Source organism: Mustela nigripes, chromosome 10 (genome assembly GCF_022355385.1).
Source record: "Mustela nigripes isolate SB6536 chromosome 10, MUSNIG.SB6536, whole genome shotgun sequence".
Lineage (NCBI taxonomy): Eukaryota > Metazoa > Chordata > Mammalia > Carnivora > Mustelidae > Mustela > Mustela nigripes.
The window spans coordinates 32,506,828-32,520,614 of record NC_081566.1 but is presented as its reverse complement, the minus strand read 5'-3'; the positions used below and the strand labels follow the sequence as shown (position 1 = coordinate 32,520,614).

The window sequence follows — 13,787 nt, the reverse complement described above, 5'->3', positions numbered from 1 at the left end:
GCCAGGGATCTGAGCTGGAGCAAAGAGCTTTTGCTGAGGGTGGGACAGGGGCTCTGCCTTTGTGCCTCTGGCCTGTGTAGAGCTAACAACAGTAATACCAGTAATGGCTAAGTCTCCAGGGCAACCAGGACCCCTTTCAATACTTCCAGCCTGGGGTGCTCTGTCCCTTGGAGAGCCCTGAACCCCTGGGCCTGCTTGCCAGGACTGACCCACTGGTCCGCTCTGGCTTCCCTTTAGGGCTCCTCTCTCAGCACCTCCCAGCCGCAAGCTCTGTCCTAGCAGAAGGCCCTTCTTCCTTGGCCTGGGTTTCACCTTCTTGTATCAGGTGGCAGACCAGCTGGTTCCAGGCCCAAAGCAGGTCTTCTGGCTCCTCCCAGAAACCAACCAACTTCGGAGCAGGAAATCCTGCCCCTCCCCAAAGAGTGGGAAACCGCAGGGAAAGAGAGAGATGAAACAGAAGGGAAAGCAGAGGAGGAGGGAAAGGGAGAAAAGAAGCAAAAGGAAACAGGAGATCAATTAAAAGAAGTCAAATTTGGTTGAAACCTCAAGGTAAGACTTTTTAAAATCACATTATATATAATAGCATCATTATTTGTTCCGGGGCCTAGTACACAGTAGACCCCCAGAAAACCGCTATTGAAATAATGCATCTATTGGAATAAACTGGAGGTCTGGGCTGAAGAGAGATTTCAATGTCAATGCTGGTCAAAAAAAAAAAAAAATGCCCGATGAGATTTGCAATGTGTAGGAGGGAAGATATGATAAGACGCAGATGGAACGGGATGTCTGTTACTGGCACTGGGAGCATTCTGATCATTTTGGGACAGAAAGTAAAGTTGGAACAAAAAGTTGCAAAAATAGTTCTAAAAGGTCTGCCTGTTCTTTTAAAATTGTACAAAGATTGCAGGTCGTAAGCATTTTTTTAAAAATTGGCTTTCAACCGATGACCGAGCACAAACACCAGGCTGTGTGTTGGGAATTGCTGAGAACGCCGATATCTGCAGGCTACAGCCAGTCATCGGACCCCCCAATATTATTAGTATTGAAACCTGGAGCCTCAAGGAAGGCTCCATTATATCGCAAGAAGTCTTGTTCAACAGACCAAGGGAGGCCGAAAGGTGTCAATCAAAATTCTGCATGTGCTGTTCTCCTGTACCTTACCCCCAGTCCAGGCTAACTGCTCAGGGTACGGACCCTCTGAGCCTTAAAAAGGGCCTGTTCAGGGAGAATTCCAAGGCACTTCCTTCTGGTCAGTTAGAGAAACCCAAGGGGAACAGGAAATGCCATTCCCCACCCCCACGATTTACCCAAACCCTCACTTGCCATGGATCGACCAGACCAACCAGAAGGTTGTCGTTGGCCCATGCAGTCACTTGGGGCGATTAAAACAGCTGGACTCGGGCTTTGGACCGGGACTGTACACGATGATGATGTGTTTTCACAACAGTTGGTTTTTAAGAGTCCCAGCTCCCCCAACTTTCCCAACAGTGCAGAACAATTCAGAAGGACACATTGGAAGGTTTTTTTTATTGGTTTTTGTGTTTTTGTTTTGTTTTGTGCCAGCATTTCTTTTTGGGGTTTGTGTGAGTAAATCCGTCAGAAGCTGAAAGGGCGGGAAGGTAGGAGAGGTAAGAAGTGAGGAATCCCACTTCTGCCTGCTTGCCAAGACTGGAAAAGAATTGCCTTTCCCTCTTCATGATATATGAAAATATCATATGATAGGAAAAATAGATGATATGAAAGTAAAAATCCAAAAATCCTACCTCTCTCTTTATATTAGTATCGGTACAACCAAAAGCTCCCTGCATCCAATTACTGAGCTGGAATAAACCTTAAAGGTAATCTAATTTAATTCCTCTTGTTTGCCAGCTGAGGGGATCAGAGCCAGGACAGAGAAAGGGCCTTGCCCAAGGTCACATATATATTAGTGGTGGAGAGGAGACTGGAATTCATTTCTCCGGGTCTCACCCTAGGGCCCTTAAAAAGACACCCAGACTTTACAGGAAGGTGCCCCAGACACCCAAGAACTCATAAACACCGCATCTGCTGATTAAAAAAATACTCAGTTAAAAGATGCTTAAGTAATCCCCTGCCTAGCAGAATGGGAGAGAAGGAAAGAGTTTCCTAAGAGTTAAGCTTTTCCAGAATCTGTTTTATAACTGTTAGGGGACTAGAGAGAGAGAAAGAGAATGAGAGAGGAAAGATTGAAGGCAGGTTTGTCAGGAGACAACTAGAATATTTTAAATTCCTGCCACGGACCCAGCATTTTGTGTCATTTCTTTATGTAATGTCATTAAATGAGTATCCTCATTTTACAAATAACATTTTTTAAATTGGCTCAAATTCACAGAGGGAATAGGATATTATTATTTCTGTATCTCTCATCAGTCGGCCCAGGCTCACGCTCTGGACTAATGTAGATATTTATAGTCAGTGACCGTTAGGCTCTTACTTGGGCCACTCCCCAGCAGGGACCCTTCTCTAGCCATTTCAACCTACTTGAGGTTCCTCTGCCATGTCATGCTATTTCTAGACTCCTTGCCTGAACACACACAGTCCCCTCTATTGGGGTTGCCCTTTGCCCATCTTCCTCATCTCGGTTAGTTGTATTTCTCCTTCAAAACTTAGCTTCAGGGCCACCTCCTCCCAGGAGCCTTTCCCAGCATCTGGACTGATTTGGACACCCTACTCTGTATTCCTACAGCACCCTTTGCAAACACCCCTATGATAGCATATTATTATTATGTTATTGTGAGCTTTGACTTACCTGCCTACCTTCCCTATAATTAATTATAATTTCTTTGAAGGAAGATACCAAATATTGCTCAGATTTTATTTTCTGGCACCTAGCACAGTCTGGGCATATGCTCGTACTCGTTAAATGTTTGGGGGGGTGAAAGGGATGAATGAACAAATGAAATATTTCCCCTCGTTTTCTTCCATTAAAATGATTTAATGAACATTTCATTTCCATGTGCCTGAGTCTCGAATAACTCGGGGGAAACAGATGTGACTATTATAAGCTTCCCATCATGTCAAGCCTGACCAGCTACTCAAAAAAGCTATTTAGGATTAAATGTGGCGGTTGAACAAACATTAATTTCTGCTGCCTGATAAAATGCACTGAGCACAGTAGAAGAATTTACATGCTATAAACCACAAGGACAAGGAGAACTGGAATAGAAACAACGGCAGATGAGAGATGTCAACACTGTTTGGAAGATAAAAAGTGGATGGATGAGTGATAAGTGACTATGCAAAGCTGACACTGCTATGCAAAGAGACTGCTGAAGCCCAAGGGCCCATGATGGGAAGCCCACGAGAGGCCAAAGAGTGCAGGAGAGTGTCAGGGATCGGGCTATCAGGCATCTCAGCACACAGCCCCAGAGATGGGGGTGGGGAGTAGGGGAAATAGGAGACACTCCAGAGTCCCTCTCTTGCCCCCCAGTGAAAAAGGGAAATCGATTTTCTGGAAATACTGGTCAAAGAGGCACCAGGCTCAGGGACGCCGGGCAAAGCACGGGGTGGGGTAGGCACAGAGGGAGAAACAGAGGGATTAGAGAAAGATTCAGTTCTGAAAGATGAGATTCCCCAGCCCCTTGTCCTGGCTCAGCTCCCGGACCAGGAACAGCGCAGTTTATCCTTCATCCTACTCAAGCCTGCACTAGGGCAGAAGAATCCAAGATGCCTCCTTGTAGAAAGTGCCCTGTAGAAAGAAGACCACAGACACTGACATTTGGGGGTCCCTCAATGACACTGCCAAGCACTCTCTGGATTACCCTCCGGCAGAATCCAGCAATTGACAAGCCCTGCCCTCACACCCAAAGCTTCCAACAGCCAAGGAACGGGCTCTAAGCATGGAATGAAAGTCTCTGGCATTGAAGATGGAGACTCCAACAAAGTAATCCAGAGAGCAGAGGAAATCATTAACAACAAAAGCCAACACAACATTAAAATTTTCCCAGAGGTAAAAGAAGACAGGGCAACCATGCATAAAGATCAGGAAGCCACTATTCCAAAAAAAAAAAAAAAAAGTTACTGGAAAACAAGAAAGAGCTTTTTTTTTTTTTTTTTTTAAAGATTCAGTTATTTATTTAAGAGAGAGTGGGAGGGGAGGAGTAGAGAAGAGAGGGAGAACATCACAAACAAACTCTGTGCTGAGTGGGGAGCCAGCCCTATGCTGGGCTTGATCCCACAATCCTGAGAGCACAACCTGAGCTCAAAACAAGAGGCAGACACTTGAACCAACTATGTCATCCAGGCATCCCAAGAAAGAGCTTTTTTTTTTTTTTTTTTTAAGATTTTATTGATTTATTTGACAGATCACAAGTAAACAGAGAGGCAGGCAGAGAGAGAGAGGCAGAAGCAGCCTCCCCCACTGAAGCAGAGAGCCCGATGCGGACGCCAAGGCTTGATCCCAGGACCCTGAGATCACAACCCAAGCTGAAAGGAGAGGCTTAACCCACTGAGCCACCCGGGCGCCCCAAGAAAGAGCTTTTTAAAATAAAAATACAACTAGAAATTTCAAAATTAAAATGAAGCACTGGAAGATAGAATTGACAGAATCTCCTGGAAAGTAGGACCAAAAGGGAGATGAAGGGACAAGAATAAAACCCTACGGGGTGAGTCCAAGTTCCCGGACATCTTCTAATAAGAATTCCAAGAAGAGAACAAGAGAAGGTGGAGGGGAATACATTAATAAAAAGATAATTTCTCCCAAATTTCCCATGATGAAAGATTTGAATTTCCACATTGAAAAGATCCACTAGGTGCCCAAAACAATGAGTGGAAGGGGAAAAAAAAGTGCCTCTCCACAAAGTACATGATTAGAAATGCTAGAACCCCAGGAATAAAGGGATCCCTGAAGTTCTAAAGAGAAGAAAAACACTTCACAAATCAAGGATTAGGAATCCAGAGAGCAATTGGACTTCTCAGTGAATAATACTGGAGCTAGAAACTGAAATGCAGTTCAGCCCAGTCTTCCAATTCCAAGAGAAAATCACCTTCAGTCTGAAATCCTTACCCAGACAAACTGAGTGGAGGGGAATATAAACTAAACAAGCAGACAGAGCTGCCTCACTGGGGTTTACCTGGCCAACGTCTGATGGACTCATGCCACATAAAGATGTTCAATGTGAAATATCACTCCTGCATCCAAGGTGTCAAAAACATTTCTCTACCATTCATAAGGAAGTGAGCCAAGAGAGAAAAAAGGCTGAGTTCCCAGGTGGTCAGCAAAGGGAAAGTCCTAGATAACAGCTTGTCAAGCTCCCAGTTCATACTGGAACAGAATGACTTGGGGCTCCAGGAGGGATGTCTCCAAAGAAAAAAATTAGATTATTCAATGAAATTGACCAATTTATTTGAGTTGTAGAGCTCTTATCAGAGCATTTGGAAAATATGGATGACTCAGTAAGAAAACAAAAATGAGGGGATTATTAACTCCAGGAGGAAAGGGGAGAGAAAAAAAGAAATGCAATCACGGTACATTATACTGCTGTGCTGTAAACAATTGATCATAATAATATAAACACCGGCTATTGATTTAATTAAAAATTGTGCTATTATGGTTCTAGGAATCTAAAAGGCAGGAAATGAGCATGTGAGCCTTGTAAGAAAAAGCAAAGTCCTAATATTCCTTAGTAGGTAATCAAATGCACAATTTCTAAAATTGCAAAATCAAGAAACAGCCATGAAAAGATATTGTTTAAAAATATGGAGTTGATTCCCAGAGGGAGGAAAAAGTAAGATTTAAACCAGTGATTGCCTTTGAATGAGACTAGGGCACGGGGAAGGGAGGAACAAGGATCGCTGTTATTCATTATAACCCATTTGGTGCCATGTGACTTTTTAAACCCTCCTCTTGTATTATATTAATAAACAAAAATTATTAAAAAAAGAAAATAAGAGCGAAAATGGCTCAGTCCTAACAACGGTCTCCCTCGGATTCCATTCTAGCTAGCAGTCAACATGTTGATGCCTGGAGCCATTAAATTAAGTCTCCGAACAAGCTATAGTTAAAGTATTTACCTAATTACCCAGAGCAGCTCACCAGTCTCTCCACATTCACTTCAGAATCGCCTGAGGAGCTTTGTAAAAATACAGATGCCTAGGTCCTGCCCTTGCCGGTTCTGATTCCACCGGCCTTGAGGGGGCCTGGAAACCTGCCCCTAGTTCCCCCAGATGATTCAGTTGCACAGCAAAGGTGCAGCAACCACTGGACTGGAAGCCGAAATTGTGAGTGCGTCTAGGGAGGGGTCAGGGGGCGGGAAATGTGATGTGTCTGTGTGTGCGCGCGCGCTTCTGTGTACATGTCAATGTATTATGAAGCTATCCTTCTCCCTCCCTCTCTCTTTCATCCCGTTATCTGAACTTAACCCATAAATACCTCTGGACTGCTAAAAACATCGCCCGAAAGGAGCCCCCATCGCATTTTAAACCCTGCGGTCGGATCTTTCTCTCCCAGCCCTGGGGCTCCCTCTGCTGGCAGAAGCCTGTTAAATCGCTTAGTTTCCCAAACCTAAAAACTCATTCCATTCCTATGAGGTCATGTTTCCCCTGGGGTGGTTTCCAAGCCCTTCCAGAACTTCCTGAACCCTCTGGGTCAGATCGGCAATGGAAAAGTCAACCAACGGGGGAAAGACTTTCTTGCCTTACGTGTGTGAATATATAAAGATCAGGAGGGAGCTGGACGAGGCAGAAATGACAGTGAGAGGTACATACTGTAGTCAAGCCCGAGGAAAAGGAGTCCTTAAGGAGTTTTTCCTCCCCTCCTTCCTCCAGCTTGGCCAAGAGATATGGATGAACGGGAGCTGCACATCCATCTGCCTCCCAAAACTCAAAGGAAAGGAACACCTTAGGCTGAGGAGCTCCCTGAATTTGGAAGTAGAAGACAAAGTGTTCAATATCCACGCTCTCTGTACCCTCTGGAGTCCCCTCTTCCAGAGCCTGTACATCATACCTGTCTGTGGACTCTTGGATTTTTCTCAGGAGCTGAACATACGCTCAGCCTAGCACAGGATCTGGCACAGAAAAGTTGCTCAAAAACATTTGAATGGAAGCTTAACTCATTGCTCTTCATGTGCTTTATTCTCCACCCCATAGAATTCTGGCTTTAGCTCCCCAGAACCTTCTGACACAGTCTCTAGGGACTCCTGTATGCAAGACCCAACCTATCCTTGGCACTTTATCATCCTCCTCGACCTTCCAAAACTTCAAAGCTGTGCTTCTCCCATCTCATTGAGATTCTCTTCCCCCACAGACTACCTGTTTTCTCAAGTCATCCTGCTTCCTGATCCTTCTTGCCCTCCTTCGCTGGCTCTCCCCTTCTGCCTGAACCATAAATGTTAGTGTACTATCCCCACTTTGTACCCTTCACCCTGTCCCTGGCAGTCTCATTGATTCCTACAGTTTTAATTTTACTGACAAGAGTTAATTCTCCCAAATCGGTATCTCTAGCCTAGACCTTTCTCTTGAGCTCCAAATATCTACCAGCCATCATTATCTGGATGTATGGAAATCACTTTCCTTTAAATACTCAAAAAATGCTCTCTGAGTACCTACTGTGTGCCAAGCACCATGCAAAACCTTGGCGATACAATGGCAAGACAGACCAGGCCTCTGCGTCCCAGAGCAAGGTGTTGGGAAAAACAGACAAACGAACAACTGTGAATGCCAAGTGATGGGAGCTGTGACATGAAAAATGCCGAGTGGTCCAAGGGAGGACAGGGAAGATGATTTTGAATGGTAGAATCTGAAAGAAAAGAATGGGGTGGGTAGATAATTAGTCCCTGGGAAAGGATTTCAAAACTTATGAAAAACTTACAAAGCTAAAATAGCAAGTCTGGACTTTATCCTAAGAACAATAAGGAGCCACTGAAGAATAACTGGGTGGAGTAGAGCTCATGGGGCACATCTGCAGTGCTGGCAATGGTAAAGTGTTAGCAATGGTTATGCTGGATGGTAGGAGACCCATAAGGCTTTCACTCTATTGTTATGCTTTATAAATTATTTATAATGGTTCAGATTTTTTTGCACATGTCAAATGTTTCACAGCCTTTTTTTTTTTTTTTTTTTTTTTTAATGATTGGATTATAGAAGGTGAGACAGGCAGAAGAATGAGGAGATTCCTAAAACAGAAAATAACAGTGGCGTGAGTTAGGACAGTCATAGCGAAGGCAAAGATTAGGCGATGGGTCTAGAGATAGAATTGGGAAGTAGAATTGACTAGACTTGATGAGTAATGGAATTTGGGGATAAGGAGAAGGAGGAATAAAAAAGGAGTTCCAAGGTTCTGGAGTATTCATTGGATGAATGGTGTAGCCATTAATTGAAATAGAAATCCCTAGGAGGTGATGAGTAAAAATAGCAAGGTCACTTGGAGAACAGTTTGGCTGTTTCTTAACAGAAACACTTGGGCTATTTCTTTAAAAAGTTAAACATAAATGTTCCATATGACCTAGCAATGCACTCCTATATATAACCCAAGAGATAAAAACATGTAGACAAAGGCTGTCCACGCATTGTGTGGATAGCAACACTGTTCATAGCAAATAGCAACACTGTTCATAATAGCCCAAAAGTGGAAATTCCAAATGTGTGTATTGGTGAATGGGTAAACAAAATATGGTATATATCCATACAATGAATTATGATTTGGCAATGGAAAGGAACAAAGTCCCAATACATGCTGCGATATGGGTGAAGCTCAAAAGCATTAGGCTACAGTCAAAGAAGTCGGACACAAAAGATCATGTATTAATGATTCCACTAATACGCAAGACAGAAAGTAGATTATTGGCTGCCTGGGGCTGGGGATGGGAACGGGGAATATTTGGAAATGGGTAAGAGATCTTTTGGGGGTGAGGAAAATGTCCTGAAATTCTCTTGTGGAATGGTTTCCCAACTTTATAAATTTATTAAAAGCTATTGAATCGGACACTTACCACAAAATTTTCTGGTATATAAATTGTACTTCAAAAAAGCTGTTTAAAAAAAATCAGGTTAGTTTCAGCATGTTGAGTTTAAGGTTAAGTTTAGGAGGAGCTTCCCTAGGACCCTGCTATTGCACTATTGAGTATTTACTGCAAAGATACAGATGTAGTGAAAAGAAGGGCCATCTGTATCCCAATGTTCATAGCAGCAATGGCCACAGTCACCAAACTGTGGAAAGAACCAAGATGCCCTTCAACGGACAAATGGATAAAGAAGTTGTGGTCCATATATACTGGACTTTGGTCCAGTATAAATGGAGTATTATGTCTCCATCAGAAAGGATGAATACCCAACTTTTTTATCAACATGGATGAGAGACTGAAACAGATTATGCTGAGTGAAATAAGTCAAGCAGAGAGAGTCAATTATCATGTGGTTTCACTCATTTGTGGAGCATAAGGAGATGGAGAGAAGTGACTTGGGGGAAATTGGAGGGGGAGACTAACCATGAGAGACTGTGGACTCTCAGAAACAAACTGAGGGTTTGGGAGGGTGTAGGTTGGGGGGTTGGGTGAGCCTGATGGTGGGTATTAAGGAGGGCATGTATTGCATGGAGCACTGGGTGTGGTGCATAAAAATGAATTCTGGAACACTGAAAAGAAATTTTAAAAAATAAACTAAATTTTAAAAATTGAATGGGTATTGTAAAAAAAATAAAATAAAATAAACAATGCAACAGATGTCTACCATAAAAAATTTTTTTAAAAAAAGGCATTAAAAAGGTGAGGTTGAGCAAGCAAATGGTTACACCACCTGACACAATGCTGCACCGGAGATAGAGATTTTTAAGATTCACCAACACAAAAATAGTAACTGGAGCCATTGGAGTGAGGGAAATCCCATAGGGAAGAGAAAGAAGAAAGGAGTGAGAACAGAATCAGGGCCAACTCCAACATCCAAGGAATCCTAAAGGGAAGGAAACCTACAAAGAACACTGAGAAGAAGCAACCAGAGAGTAGGGGAAAAAGCCCAGAGAATATAAATGGACAGAATCCAAGGGAAGAAGATGCTTTGGGACAGGAAAGAGAGCCCAGTAACACTGTTAAGCTTAGCTCCAAGAGGTCAAAAGCCTCCAGAGGCTCGGGCATAGCATAACAGAAGGAATGAAATGTTGATGGAGGGAGTGAGGCTGGATTGATGAGCCTGCGGAGTACCAGAGACCCAGAATTTCTGACACATGGCAAGAGGGAAGACAAAAGGTCAAAACAGGCAGAGTTGTGGAATAGGGCTGGAGACCTCAGGGGGCAGAGGTTCCAAGTCTGGAAGTGAATGGCCACAACTGCAGATTGCAGCCTTGGATATACCAGGTCCTTAAAGATGCGATTCCGGCTTACTTCTCTAAGCAGATTACTAACCATGTAACCTACCCCTTAAATTCAGTGATCCTGCCATATGGAATTGTTTGCAGTTTCCCAAACATGCCAGTCTCTTTCACACCTCCTTCTATTTTCTCACACAGCTTCCTCGGCATGGAATGTTCTATAAGCCAGCCCTCCCCTCTCCCACACACACTCCTGGAACCCAACTCAGTGCTCACTCTTACCCTTCTTCATTTCTTTCCTGCTCTTGTTTCAATATGGATCAAGGTTAACCATGCCTCTAAGGCCCTGCCTACTTGCCCGTCCCCCACGTGGAACAGCCTGTTTCCTTCGTTACACCCTGGGGAGGCCAATCTAAGATAGGCTACCTTGGCATGAATCTTATTTTGAGTTAAAAGCAATCCAAACCCAGCACATTCAGGAAAAGCTCTTTAGCTCCCCCCAACTGCCTTCTTGTACCAGGAAGAGAGCTAGAAAGGAGAGTCCTCTTTACCTTATCTGCATAACAGGGCAATCCTTGTTTTCCAAATCTCTCCTTTCACCTTCCTGCTAATGGTCTTTCTCCCCTTTGTTTCTTCAGAACTCTACCCTTCTCCTTAGCTCTTGTAAGTCTCATGTTGCCGCACTGTCTTTGGAATTTTCTGTCTGTGTGGATTCACTGTATGTCTGAAAGTAAATTTGATTTTCTCCTGTTAATCTGTCTCAAGCCACTTTGATTCTTAGTCCAGCAGAAGGACTGAAAGACCCGCGGATCCCCTTACCCAAGAATCCAACACTGCCACTGGATGCAATCAGCAAGAGGTTCTTTATTGCTACGCAGGTGCCTGCGGGTGGTCAGCGCGCGCCTGCGGGTGGTCAGCAGCTCCTGCTAGCTGAGCACACCCGGCTGGGGTGGTGCTGGGTTTTTATAGACAGGTACAAACAAGTTTTGGGTGGGGCGCAACTGATTGGTTGACAGAACTTTTGAAAAAGGCCTTAGTGGAGTTTGCTGATTGGCTTTGGGGACCCGCGCGCGCATGAAGAGAGAGGCGGGAAGGGGGAACAAGCTGATTGGTTCTGAGGGCCCGCGCGGGAGGAGAGAGGCGGGAAAGGGGAACAAGAAGGGGGAAGGTAGGAACGCCATCATGGCGTCTTCTATTATTTCTATAAGCCAAGCAGTTACAGAAGGGCAAAAGAGCAATTAATAACCTAATTTACGCCTAAAAGCCAGCGGTTCACAGAAAAGCAAACAAGCGGTTAGTTATCCTATCTATCTTCTAGGGGAGGGGTCTTTCAGGACCTTGAAGGGGAGAGGATATTCTCACTCCCCAACAGTTGACATAGTCAGCGGGATACTTTAACTCATTGGATACTGCTCAAAGATCCTGGGACATCTGACATACAGCTGGCAGAAGGTAAGATTTCTTACCATGTCAGTCTCCCAGAATCTCTATCGGCAGAGTTCAGTGGCATGAGAGTCCTTTTTCCCTCTATCTAAATTTAGATTAGCAGGACAAAATATTCGTGGAACTAGTTCCTTGAGTCTAGCAACTCTGGTTAACTATGCTAAGACAACTCGTTGGTTACTGATCCATTTCTTTCCAGAGATGGTTTTTGTTTTCCTTTGTCTGTGTCCTTTGTGTCTTTGGTCATGGAATGTGTTAGGTTGACACTGGGTTGCCCACTAATTTCCCTGCAATGCATACACAGTAAAACAGCACACAGTCCCCAGCCTTGTGGCACATCCCTCCTAAGTATTTGTGTGGTTCTAAAATGATGTAGGAAGTGAAGGCATAAGAAAAATTAAATTTATTTTCTACTTACTTACAACCCATTGACGAGTCCTTGAAACAGGCAGAGTGACCTTCCTCTGGGAGCTCAGATGCCTCAATGTTGACACTTTGCTAAGGGCAAAAGGAAATCTTAGCCTGATGCCCCAGGATCCTATGAGTCTACTTTAAACATACAGAAATTCCTTTGGAAACTTCCTTTATCTCTACCCCCCAAGATACTTGTTAACAATCATCTCCAAGCATATGGCCCACCAATATACCTCTGAAAGGTCTCATAACTGAGTTTTTACTAAACAGTAATAAGTGACCTTTTCCAAACAATAGCTAGCTCACTCAGGATCCTGGAAACCTTGTTTGCAAACTACCTTGGAGGTTTGTGCTGTCCTTAACCCACTCCCAACTTAAAAGTACAGAATTAGCCACTTCCTCATGACTCCAGAGCAACTCTTTCTGCCCGTGGGTTCTGCCCTGTGCTTCAATAGGGCTTTTTGCCCTAAAGACATTCTCAAGAATTCTTCCTTGACCATTTGTTCTGAACCCCAACATTTCAACATCATTTTGGTGTCCAAACATGTGGCTTGAGTCTTCTCATTTGGACTCTGAGCTTCGGTGCAAACTTGGTGAGTACTTTCTCTTCTCTTTCTTTACTTTAATTTCAAGGCCTTTTTAAGGAGTATGGTCTTATTGGAACACTTTCATGTCCATTGTTCATGCTACAACCCTCCAATCCTCTAGTCCTCCAGTGGCTACTCTACGGGGAGGAGAAAGCCTGCCTTTTGGCTGGAACTTAGAACCGTGGTCAGAATTGAAATGAGACCCAGAAACTTGATGCCCTCTCTTTACGCATGTCCTTATTCAAAGCTGTCTGTCTTGGGCACAAGATGGCCACCTAAGTCACCAGGATGGCTGCCAATCTTTAGGACTCCCATGTGAAGTTCCTCCTCTTTGGTCCAATGTGATCCCTTCCACATCTCTGGTCTAGTCACTTCTGGCTGGGAGACCTCCACTCAGAGCTGGCCAAAACCAGACCTGATTGAATTAAAACCCAAACAGGGACCATTTCCTAGGGAAGTTGGTTGTAAAAGTCTACATGTTAGAATGTCCCTTACACCATCATGAATTTCCATCTTTACTATTTTCCATCAATGTCCTCTATTAACTACTTAGGTTATTTGGGTAATTTCCCCTTGTAAAACTTTTCTAATGTTTTCTATGGGTTAAAAACGATGGGTTCTTCATGGCAAGGCAAGGCACAGTCTCTTCATCCATACCTGGCACCCATTTGCAGTCTAGAATGCAATGGGGAAGCTGGGGGCTGCTAGCCTCCCTCCTGTGGGGCCTTTAATGGCAAGGCAGTGATCATAGTGATTTCATTCGAGGGGCACCACAGGTCACATTGACACCTGGAAACTCTGACGTATCCTGCATGGGTTGCCACCTGAGAGTGGGGCGGTGGGGTGGATTTTCTCTCTTCTTCAGTTCCCAAGGACTCTCCCTTTTAGTGCCTTTTAATACCTTTTAACCCACTATAAATTCAGTGGGTTTAATGCCTTTTAACCCACAATTCCGATTGCAAAATTTAAGAAAGGACAGATCTCCTGTAACACTGCATGGCCTCAGTAGGATCAGTAAGATCTCTTCTGCAGGAAACAGGGCAATGGACAGAGATATCCTAGGTACAAGACTTCGTGGCTCTAAATCA

The 13,787-nt window shown here is 44.0% G+C and overlaps 1 protein-coding gene across 4 annotated transcripts in view; it reads left to right on the top strand.

Moving 5' to 3' along the window:
- Positions 1–410: 410 nt before the first annotated feature.
- Positions 411–13,787, top strand: part of HSD11B1 (hydroxysteroid 11-beta dehydrogenase 1) — a 64,160-nt gene continuing 50,783 nt past the window's right edge. For 2 of the 4 annotated variants that reach the window (XM_059412981.1, XM_059412977.1), the window contains exon 1: positions 412–549. The gene's annotated coding sequence lies outside the window, so the exon portion shown is untranslated. Of the gene's footprint in view, positions 550–6,123; positions 6,238–13,787 lie in introns of those variants that run through there. The other 2 variants (XM_059412978.1, XM_059412980.1) reach the window with 2 other exon arrangements.